The sequence below is a fragment of the Mercenaria mercenaria genome, chromosome 3 (assembly GCF_021730395.1).
Source record: "Mercenaria mercenaria strain notata chromosome 3, MADL_Memer_1, whole genome shotgun sequence".
Taxonomy (NCBI): domain Eukaryota; kingdom Metazoa; phylum Mollusca; class Bivalvia; order Venerida; family Veneridae; genus Mercenaria; species Mercenaria mercenaria.
The window spans coordinates 95427202-95438871 of record NC_069363.1 but is presented as its reverse complement, the minus strand read 5'-3'; positions in this window follow the sequence as shown (position 1 = coordinate 95438871).

Below are 11670 nucleotides of genomic sequence, written 5' to 3'. Positions count from 1 at the left end.
GCAGTGGAAGCTGTTAAACAAAACGAAACAATGACAATTATAAGGACACAACAGGCAAAGATACAAGAGAAGGAAAATGATGTAGCAGATTCGATTCGGGACGTAGAAAATGTCTTCCAGATATTTATTAGAAATGATCAAGATGCAGAAAATGAGGAATTAGGAAAAAGTCGGCGAGGATTTCTTGCTGTTGGTTCAGCACTGAGAGCTACACATGGAGGATTTGGAATAGCCCTTGCAGCAACACGATTGGCAGCTTCCGCAGCTACAGTTTCTGCCGCTGTCTTAGGACCTTTGTCACTTGTATTAGATATCGCTTTTCTTACAGAAGCCGCATATAATAAGGCAAAGGGCGATAAAACAAACGCAGGAGAAAAGTTACAGAGCATAGGAGAAACAATGGGAACCAAATCTAAAATATTCAACAGTATCCTGCGTGGAAACTTTGATGTGGAGAGTAGAATGTTTCAAGACAATTAGGCGGATGTACGCACTGTCAGTTTTCTAAACCTGCTACTTTGTTTGGGTAACGATTGTAATTTTGACGACCATTTGTGACCTTGCATAGCGGATCCTCAGGGGTCTATATTTCTTTTTCCAGAACTAAATTCAACTAAATTTGGCAGTAAATATTGTGTAGTACTAGGAATTCAAAACTGTACAAGTGAAAAAATACGGCTGTACCTATCTTTAATAAGTACTGACTCTCATACTTGCGGTTGACATTGTGGGTCGGATAACAGTATATCATACATTAAAACATTTGAGGTTAGTTAATGAACCTCTCCGGGAATAAGTGGAGACAAATATTGTAAATGATGGAAGTGTTGGGTAGCCGAGTGCCCATATTTGTCATTGCTGACCAGATAGGTCACTGAGAAACCCATTTACTTTAAGCCTAACCCGACATGAAAATCTACTGAACCTCAACAGAAATAAGTTTAGGTGGTCTCCATGTAACCACCTTTTAACCAGTGAAAATAGTAAAATCGTACAGGAGGTAAAACAAAGACACCTTAATAATCAAACGGACTTTTGAGCGACTATATGTCTGAAAGTGAACACAAAGCAGCAAATATTACTGTTTTCAAAACTGGAACATCAACGTCCTCGTCAGGATTTGTGGTTTTATGACAACAGAGGTCTTGAGATTATGTATCTTTCATAGATGTTTTTGTGACAGGCACTTCCCGACTCTATTTAGATGCGACGGGACCTGAAATGGCAAAAAAGGCTAAAAGTGTATTAATTAGTCATTTTACAGATATAGTCAGCCACACTGTAATGTATTTTTCAAACTTTTTTATATTAGCACTTACCATGCTGGACACGATTGATTCTACATTTGCAACAAGTGCAGATCATGATCAGACTGCAGTCTGATCATAACCTTCACTGTTCGCCATTCAGCTAGTATCTTTTTGGTATGCACCCATTTTAACAGTTAATGGTACTGTCATAATCAAAAGGTGGTAAAATTCATAATAGAAATTAAGCGGGGTATGGGTTAAAGCCACACCAATCTTATTGTACGGTAGATAATTAGTGTTTCATACTGAACACCAGAGTATCGAATTTGTACAGAAACGATAAGTTTACCTTGAAGTCGTGTATCATAGCAGCTCTAGGTGACTGGACGGTTGGCAGTGCATAGTGAAAATCCTGGTGCAAAGAAAATAATGTTAGTTTAAATAAACTTTTCTGTGGATTGAGAAGCCAGTATATAACACTAACATGTCATGTGAGTACCAAAGCAACAGTTTCTGTTATGATATTAACTCCATTTAATCATGAGCACTATATTATTGTTTAAAACATGCATTAGCCCAGTTTCGCTTTTTTCACTAGCACTATTTCCTTCTGAGAAACTTTCAACAGCACTATTTCCTTCTGAACAACTTGCACTAGCACATCCTTCTGAACAACTTTTATCAGCACTATTTCCTTCTGAACAACTTGCACTAGCACAATTAGCACAATATCCTTCTGAAAAAATATTCACTAGCACTATTTCCTTCTGAACAACTTGCACTAGCAGAATTTCCTCTGAAAATCTCAGCCAGGACAATTGCCTTAAGGATGTAGGAGCGAATTTTTTCTAACGGTCAGACTTTTTTCATGCTCTGTGAGCTTGAAGAACATTAGTTTCTAAGACAAACAAGAGAAGAAAAAACACAGGTCACCGAACTCGTTTTATTTTTATAGGGCATTTTCTTCACCCAGTGTTTGAGCATTTCTGAAATTTTGTAAAACTGTAAAAATGGTGGTATGTTATAAAACATATAATATCCCATTTAATGTTAAAGGGATTTCATGTCTTACAGGTTAATATGAATACAATGTGATATCAGTATTATATAAGCATAAATGTCACGAACAAATCTCTTTCATTTTTACATGTTGACATAATTACCCCATCCACTTTATTTTCAATGGAAAAAATGTTTTTAGATCTGAAAAAAAAAATTCTGACGGTAAGATTTTCAAAATATTTTGCAGCTTTAATGACATACAAAAATGCTTCAAAATGGACAGAAAAAATGTTGGGGTCACCGTGCTTCTAAGAGATTTATTAAGAAAAAACTGTTAAAAACTGGTGAATTTTGATATTTTTTGTTCTTTTTGTTTTAATCTATATTTTCTAGATAAAATAAAGTGCTATCTTAAAGAGTTTTATTTCAGTTATAGCTTATTGTTATATGTATCATTCAGGAAAATATCAAAACCAAACCTGATCTACTTTCATAGATATTTGAAATTACCTACCCCTACCCCATTGTAAATAATACGTCAATTTTAGGCAAATGCCAGCCAAAAATAAGGGTGAAAAAAAATTTTTCGCAAAAATTAGAATCTATTTTGTTAAATGGTACATTATTAGCCATATTTTAATAATTTAACGTTAATTTTTTGCAAAACGTTTGTTAGAAAGCAATATTCGAAGAAACTTTTTTCAAAATGGCGGATATACTGAAAAAAAACGCTCGTACATCCTTAAGAACAACTCGAACTAGCCCAATTTTCTTCAGAACAACTCGCACTAGCACAATTTTTTTCTTCAGAAAATCTCGGACTAGCCCAGTTTCCTTCAGAACAACTAGCACTAGCACAGTGTCCTTCAGAAAAACTCGCACCAGCCCAATTTCCTTCAGAACAACTCTGGATTAGTCAAATTCCCTTCGGTAGACTCGCACTAGCACGATTTCCTTTAGAACAACTCGCACTAGCACAATTTTCTTCTGAACAACTAAACTAACACAATTTCCTTCTGAACAACTTTCACTAGCACAATTATTCTTCTGAACAACTTCCACTTGCACAATTTCCTTCTGAACAACTCGGACTAACACAATTTCGTACTTAACAACTTGCACTAGCACAATTTCCTTCTGAACAACTTGTTCTAGCACGATATCCTTCTGAACAACTCGGACTAGCCGAATGTCGTACTTAACAACTTGTACCCGAGATTGAATATGGTATATATAGACCTAATTAAGCACTTAGAAGAGAGTAGAGAATGAGCTCCATTGTCTTTTAAATTGCTATTTTTCTCTAACTTTAGGTATACTTCTTTTCTAAATATCCAACTTTACATTAACTAAACTATTATTAGCGAGAACTTTTGACAAAATAAATAAACATTCATGTTTTGTATAATATGCTTTTCAATTATGTAATCATCTACTACCACGACAATAGGTGACCAGTTGTATTACATATTATAATATTGAGGAATTTATTAATTAGTCACAAAAATAGAAATCAAAGTGTACACGTGTGTAACAGTTATTGTGTATGTAACAGGAATAAATTTTAATAACTTTGTATATCACTAGTACATGTATGATAAGTACATGTACTTGATTATTAAATATTATGCATTGACTATTAAAAAGTCCTGGTTCTGGGAAAAAAGTATAGGAACCACTGTCTTAACCTTGATTGACCGTAAGAGGCGACTAACAGGGTCAAACACTTCATTTTGCTGTATTTCTGTGATTCCAGCAGGTATAAAAGTTTTCATTCCATACCTTATATTTTTAATTCGATGTAAATGAAACGACGTGCGGAACCCGGGTTTAGAGGCCATGTACGGTAGCATGTATTTCCACTACTGTCCGCGACCCGAGTCCGCAATATTTACATTTTGGACAACTGTGGAGTTTCCACATTTCTACTTTATTACAGATGTACGTCTGCTCAAACCCTGTATTTTGGTTAAAAATCTTTTCAGTAAATATCTAGCTTTTATCAAGAGAAAATGAGTAAGAACCACAAAAGTTTCTAACACATATATTTCAAAAATCCGATTTGTCACCTTTAATTTTCACTATGGTAGCAATTTAAAATTGTACAACAAACCCCTCCTCTTTTCTTGGGGTAGGTGACTGGACCTCTTATGAGTAAAATGCTGTTTCCTTCAAACAACTTCTTCTCTTGTAAGGATTCACCCAAACTTGGTTCAATCTCTATCAGATATTTCCGTTTCATGGTATTTCATAATACTAACATGGATGTTGCATGAATGTTAACGTTGCATATATTACGACATTCATTTATGAATTTGTGACATAATGAATAAATATAAATAAGTTTGTTTTGTCGTCGTTCTTTTTTTTTTATTTGTTGTTCGTGTTGATTTGTTTGATCTTGCTTTTATTTCAACTTAGTTTTCACGTTACTTACAATCAAATCAAATCAGATTTCAGATATATGTAATAAAGCTTGCTACACTTGAGATCATTGCTAAAAATTTACTTCCACCTTATTTTTTTCATTGAAAATTATGACGTCATTGTGTGTGAACAACAAAAGGAAAGGCGCAAACGTGACGTCAATGCTGCTTTATGATAACGGACCGCTTTTTTTTTTGACGACATCCGTGTATAGTCAAGAATAACGTTTCTTAGATGACGTAACAGTTGTTCCGTCTCCGGAAAGCTGATTTAATGTTGAATATAACAAAATTTGTGCAATTTTTAATATTATCTTTTATATTATTTATTTGTAATAAGTAGCATGATATACAGATTTGTGCAAAAACATCATAGGTATACACAAGACGTATTCAAATATTTGTAGAATCTATATTGTATCGAAAATTCATGTTAGAAGATTGTAGTAACATCAATAATCCGTCTAGTAGTCGAGTGAAATACTATCAATAAAGGTACACAATGTAATTTGTCATGTTAAATAATATCTAGATGATAAAAAATAATGCATAAATAACCCCGTTACAGAATTGAAGGATGTCCTCGCAGTCCACTTTGCATTCCTCTATCAAATTTAAAAGAGAGGTGATTGGAAGGTTGGTTTTAGCGGGTAGACGTGTTTTTTTTTTCAGCTGTGGATAAAATTAATTAAAACCCGTTTTCTCGGGATTGAAAACGTCTCAAAAGTTTGTGCAGTTTACCTGGTATTATCATAAGACTAACAAGGAATGGTTTTAAGAGTTATAGAAACAACGTGTAAAGGAAAAAGGATGTATTTGCGATAGACGGGCTATTTTTTACATGTGGTCGATAAAAAGGCACGTGACTTCCGCTACTGTATGAATTGAATGCATCGTGTACTGTGTAATGTGTTCTAGTGTGTAAAGACAAAATCTGACAAGTCAAAAGTGTTTCCGCCGCCAGAAATGTATATTCAGGTCAGTCATAATGAACGTCCTTTTAGGCGTAAAAAATGTTTGTTACCGGTATCCCGACCTACCCTAAATTTTTGGCCCGACCCTAAATGTTTTTTATGGCCTTGGAGAATATTTTTCTCAACTTTTTAACAAAAAGTTGCAAAACTACACTTTTTTATGCTATTGCCAGTGATGTTAGAAATCAACTTACTGATGCTCTAAAGGCATAACCCCCTTTTTTGATCTCAAAAATAACTGGGGTCATCTGCAGGTCATGGCAATCTAAATATATTAAATTATATCCTAAAAAATATCTATAGTTTATGCAAACTAACCACACTTTCCTAACCACAGTCCTAACAGAAGTAATGTTAACATATTTCCATTTACTCATCTCTATCAACGGAAGGGGATCCAACATATGTATTCCCAAATGGGCACCGCTTAAATTCATATGTTGTGCTTCCGGAAGTACATATGTGATAAAGATTTCGCATAAAAACAGGTGATGTTTTTATTTGTGATTGAATTTTGCAGAAATAACATTGTTTTGCCAAAAAATCGCGATGCAGTGCAACCGAGTATACATTACCTAGCATGTAAGTGTATTTATTTTATCTGTATTTGTAGAAATGACGAAGAAAAACGTGTCGTCCGTGAAGCGGTATGACTGAAAAATAGCAACATTTTATCAACAGGTGGAAATATGTTGTTTAGTTGCCCTGCGCCTGCTTAATTTTGCCCCAGAAAAAGAAAATTATGGTGATAACTTTGCTAGAAAAATGTTTTTGGGCGAAAAACCGAATGGGATACATATGTTGTGCATGGGCTACATATGTGGTGCATTAGACTTTTTTGAACTCCACAGATCTTGAGCTTAAATGGTACCTTGATAAAGAAACGAACTGGAAATACGTGCCAAGTATATGTCACATTATTCCAAAAATTATATACATGTATATTAAAGGGATAACATATTAGAAACGAGCACAGCTTTAAGCTTACATATGATGCTGTAGAACATTTCAACTAAGGAGTCAACGCATCTCTCCTAAATCCGAAGGGATTTATGTGTTGTTTATGTGTGTTGACCTGTGAATATCGGAAATATGCATGTTTAGTTTGGTGTATAGCATATTAGCTGCCGATATGGTCTGCGTAATTATATGTTATTGAACCTAGTGTTCTTTTCGTGTTTGTTTTACTCGTTCATGTGCATCTCTCTAAATATTTTCGGCGGTATTTTGCATCGTTAACTGTGGACATTGTCTGTCTTTGAGACATGTACGTGAACCGAGTTATAAAGCCAAATATTTGTTTCCCCCCCCCCCCCCCCACAACGAACTCGAAAATAAAATTTAAGAATCTGGGAGTTCCATTCAGGGGGTAATTTTGGTTTGCCCGATACAGAACTATTGGCCTGGCCGCTCCAATACATAAGATATTGTGGACCAGGCGCTTACTTGTGTTGAACTACGCAGTAACTTCGCAAGCTAGACCAGTCCTATATAGTTTGTGGCAATATAGGAGGGAGGATATACTGCAAGGTAAAAAATTGTGTGAATATAATTGAGCATGGTCATTAAATTATGAAACCTGTCCTGGGCCCTTAATTTGTTTAAGTTACCTACCAGACGCAGCTATGTTCTGATTACATGACCGAGTACCTTGCAGTATATCCTCACTCATATATTTCCACAAAATAGGATAGGCCTAGAATGTGGAGTCGCGGTACACATGTAACAACGTAGTTTTACACAAGTAAGTGTCAGGTCCACAATATCATGTGTACATGTAGTGGAGAGGCTGGGCCAGTAGTTCTGTATCGGGAAAACCAAAATACCTCCTGTAACACCCTGACCGTAAAGTATTTATTACATTTTATTTTTGAGTCCGTTGCCCAAGACAGATATTTTGCTCTTTAACTCAGTTCACGGACTGACAATTTCCACAGTTAACGATGCAAAATACCGCCGAAGATATATATAGAGGCGCACACGGACGGGTAAAGCAAACATGAAAAGAACACTAGGTTCAAGAACATATAACTACATAGACCGTATCGGCAACTCATATACTATTCACCAAACTATACATGCATATTTCCGACATTCACAGGTCAACACACATAAGCAACACATTAACGCCTTCGGATTCAGGAGAGATGCGTTGACTCCTAAGTGAAAATATTCTACAACATCTAATATAAGCTTAAAGCTGTGCTCGTTTATAAGTTATCCCTTTCATACAAATGTATATAATTTTTGGATTGATGTGACATATACTTGGCACGTATTTCCTGTGCGTTTCTTTATCCAAGTACCATTTAAGCTCAAGGTCTGTTGAGTTCTAAAAAATCTAATGCACCACATATGTAGCCCATTCGGTTTTTCTTCGAATCGGAAAAGGATCGAAAACCTGTCAAGTGACTTGCTCCATGTCCCACACGCGAAATTTTTTTAGCATACCAATAACCCACCGCCTCCTGGCGGCGGGTTATTACAGAACTCTATCTGAAAAGGCAACATGCAAAGAGGTGTTAAGGAGGGAAAAGACTAAAAAAAGGTATCGACCAGAGCAAGTAGTGTCGGGATCAGAAAGGATGATAATGGCGAGAGACCAAGAAGGTCAGAAACCTACAAAAATCGGGAAGTGTTGAAAGCCCGGAGAAGCGGGATAAACAAAATAAGCAGGATAAAAAAATAAACAGGAAAAACAAGTTAAAATTGATGATCTTTTTGTGGCTGAACGTAATAAAAATGTAAGTCTTGAAAACATAGTGGTAGCAATTAAGTCGATTGAATGTGGAATGGAAGTGGAGTCTTTTGCGTCTAAGGAGTATATAGATAGTAGCTTGCAGAAGTTAGTGTCTGCAGATTTTGTGAATCAACTTATGAAAGAATTGCACGATGAAATGAGTAAAGAAATCAAAACTGGTTTAGATATTGCTCACGATCAAATCAGGAAAATAAAGGAGATTGTTTCCTCTCACTGACTTGAAAGAATGTAATGAATGTTTCCAAATGGATTTGGATTCAGTGGTAAAGAAATATGAATCATTGAAAACACTCAGGAGCTGCATATGAAATTAAAAGACAGAGATTCACAGATCAAGTATCAAGAAAGTTATATGAACGATTTGGAGCAAGATCCCAGACGCAACAGCATTAGAATTTGCGGTATTGAGGATAAAACAAAGGACGAGGATATTGAGGCTTGTTAAAAATAAGTTGAAGCCCACTCCCTCCAAAAACACTCGGTCGCACATACAAAAAAAACTGATGCACTAAACACCCTTGCTTTTTTATTTTCTTTCTCTTTCTATTTTTTTTTTATATATCCTATGTTTTTTTCCTGGAGTACTTCCATGGTATTGTGTTCAAAGTATTACAGTAGCAACTGACAGCTCTGTCTTACAAACCAGATTCCATTCCTTATTTTCTCTAACTCGATAAATAGTTTCATTGTCCTGATCAAGCTGTAGAAAATAAAGATCGGTGTACTTGCAAAATATATTTCTCAATAAATAGTCTTAGAATGAATTTGTTAAATCAGAAAATGCACGACCAAACTGTTATAAATAATAAGAAATATTATTATAAAGGTAAATTAAAATTTAAAAGAACGAAAATAACAAAATATATTTTATATTAATTTTTTAGCATTTTATCTGCTTTTTCCCTGTGATTCAATGCAGTCTGACGAAGGGAAACAACTCAGTCAAAAATATGTATCATTAATAAAAGCTTTTATCTCCCTTCAGTTATCTTGTTTTTGTCTACAATCAAGGAAGTCCTTTATATTATTTTATAATATTAGATAGTACAGCTTTTATTGTTATTGTTATTCACTGACTGAGTCACCATGTATTATGTACAATTATCTGTTTGTAATTCAACATATCATGCTAATTACTATTTAATGAACTATTCATGATATATCATGTGAACCTGTTAAATGAGGTCTCTTGAAATCAAATGTAAATTACAAAAAAAAAAAAAAAAAGAAAGAGAGATGCAAGCATTGAGGAACCTTTCCAGCATCTTTAGTGTAGCCTTGTAAAAGACAGAGTAGTTCTAAGTAAACTAAATTAAAGATACTATGGTCAAAGCAAGGTAAAAACATCTTAAATCCACTTTGATTGCATCATTTGATAGAGCCAGCAAGTAGTTTGCTTCACAAAGTATTGAATTCTGCTACCTGATATAGAAAAGAAACATTCGTCTAACTAATGTGAAGCATGCAACTACACTTGATATTTAAACCCAGATATATTTCAACTTTAATATTTCTATCAGAAACAAAAGAGAAATAGTACATTCAACTAATGCATTATGTTGACACAGAAAAACAGATAGGTCCAAGGGGAAGAACTCTTTTAGGCTTAGACAAACACTTACTTTCAATGATATAAAATGAAAGTTGCACTTATTTCCTCTAGCTTGCTCTCCATTTTTGTTTATGAATATGTAGAGAGATGTGCAAAAGACCGACTGACACTATGTCTCTAAGTATACCTCAAACTCTGTATGAGGGGGTGTAGATGACGTACAATGTATTAGTATTGGGCAAATTTCTAGTATTTGATTGTTAAACATTACCTAAGCGCTTTGTGTACATATATCAGATTCTGATAAGCAATCTGTTCATAGCGTTGCATCTTTATATATAGAAATAAGGAATAAAAAGGAAATAAAAAGGCATAGAGTAGTCGAGTGGTTGTTTTCTTTCCAATGTATATCTAGTACCCAAAGGGAAAAAGATGCTTGTTTCATAAGGGTGGGTTAGAGATATGGTTAATCAAAATGTTCAATAGAGCATGTGGTACCAGGTTAGGATATAGTAAAAATACTTATGTATCTATTTGAGCCGTGCCATGGGAAAACCAACATAGTGGCTTTGCGACCAGCATGGATCCAGACCAGCCTGCGCATCCGCGCAGTCTGGTCAGGATCAATGCTGTTCGCTTTTAAAGCCTACTGCAGTTACAGAAACTGTTAGCGAACAGCATGGATCCTGACCAGACTGCGCGGATGCGCAGGCTGGTCTGGATCCATGCTGGTCGCAAAGCCACTATGTTGGTTTTCTCATGGCGCGGCTCATTTATGATTACACTGTACCTAGTTGTCCGCAATCAGGGGTTTGTATAATTCCCATATTTTGTCAAATTTCTCTAAGGTTAATGTTTTCAGGGCATTTAGTTTCTCTGTGCTGATTAGTGTAGTAAGTTATTTTTTTAATGATTCTACATTTGGGAGAGAAGATTTCATCTATGACTGATATATGTGAACTTTAATTGTCAACATTATGGCATTCAACGCATTGTTTGATCCCCTAAATCCAAATAATACATTTCACTTTGTCCAATCAAAGATATTAATTTTTGCATTTTTAGTAATAAATCTCTTGACATTTTGTATAAAAGTTTGAGTTGTTTCACATTCCCAAAGTAAGTGTTCTATAGTCTCTGGGAGCCTCCCAAAGAAAGTACACAAAAGGTTATATCGAATACCTATTTTCGGCAATAAGTAATTTGTAGCAATTATTCTATGATTTTTTCTAACTTGAAACCATTATGATTTAGAATCCCTTGTACCAGTAAACAGTATCTTATAAATGAAATTCCAATCCCTGTTCTTTATGTTGAACTCCAAGTTCCATTTTCTTTGGGAAGTCGGAACAGAGATATTATTTAGCAACATATAGTCATAGATTACTCTGCAGACTGTTTGAGATTTATTTAGGTGTTTGATTATAAAAGGGTGACAAGACTGCACTTGATTTATCGCTTTATGTGGAATGTTTATAAATTGTAAATAAGTTCTTATTAAATACTCTATATTGTTATATTGCAGGAAATTTGTTTGAACGTGATGTCATACATAAATATATTTAAAAAGTCTGCTTGATACTAAATACCGATTATTTACCAATATCTGTGTAATTCTGCTATACTGAAAGGAAAACGAAACTCATAACTGAATTTAAGTATATTTCAAGGAGGATAGTTTTTTAATTAAAGCTGTTGACTTCAT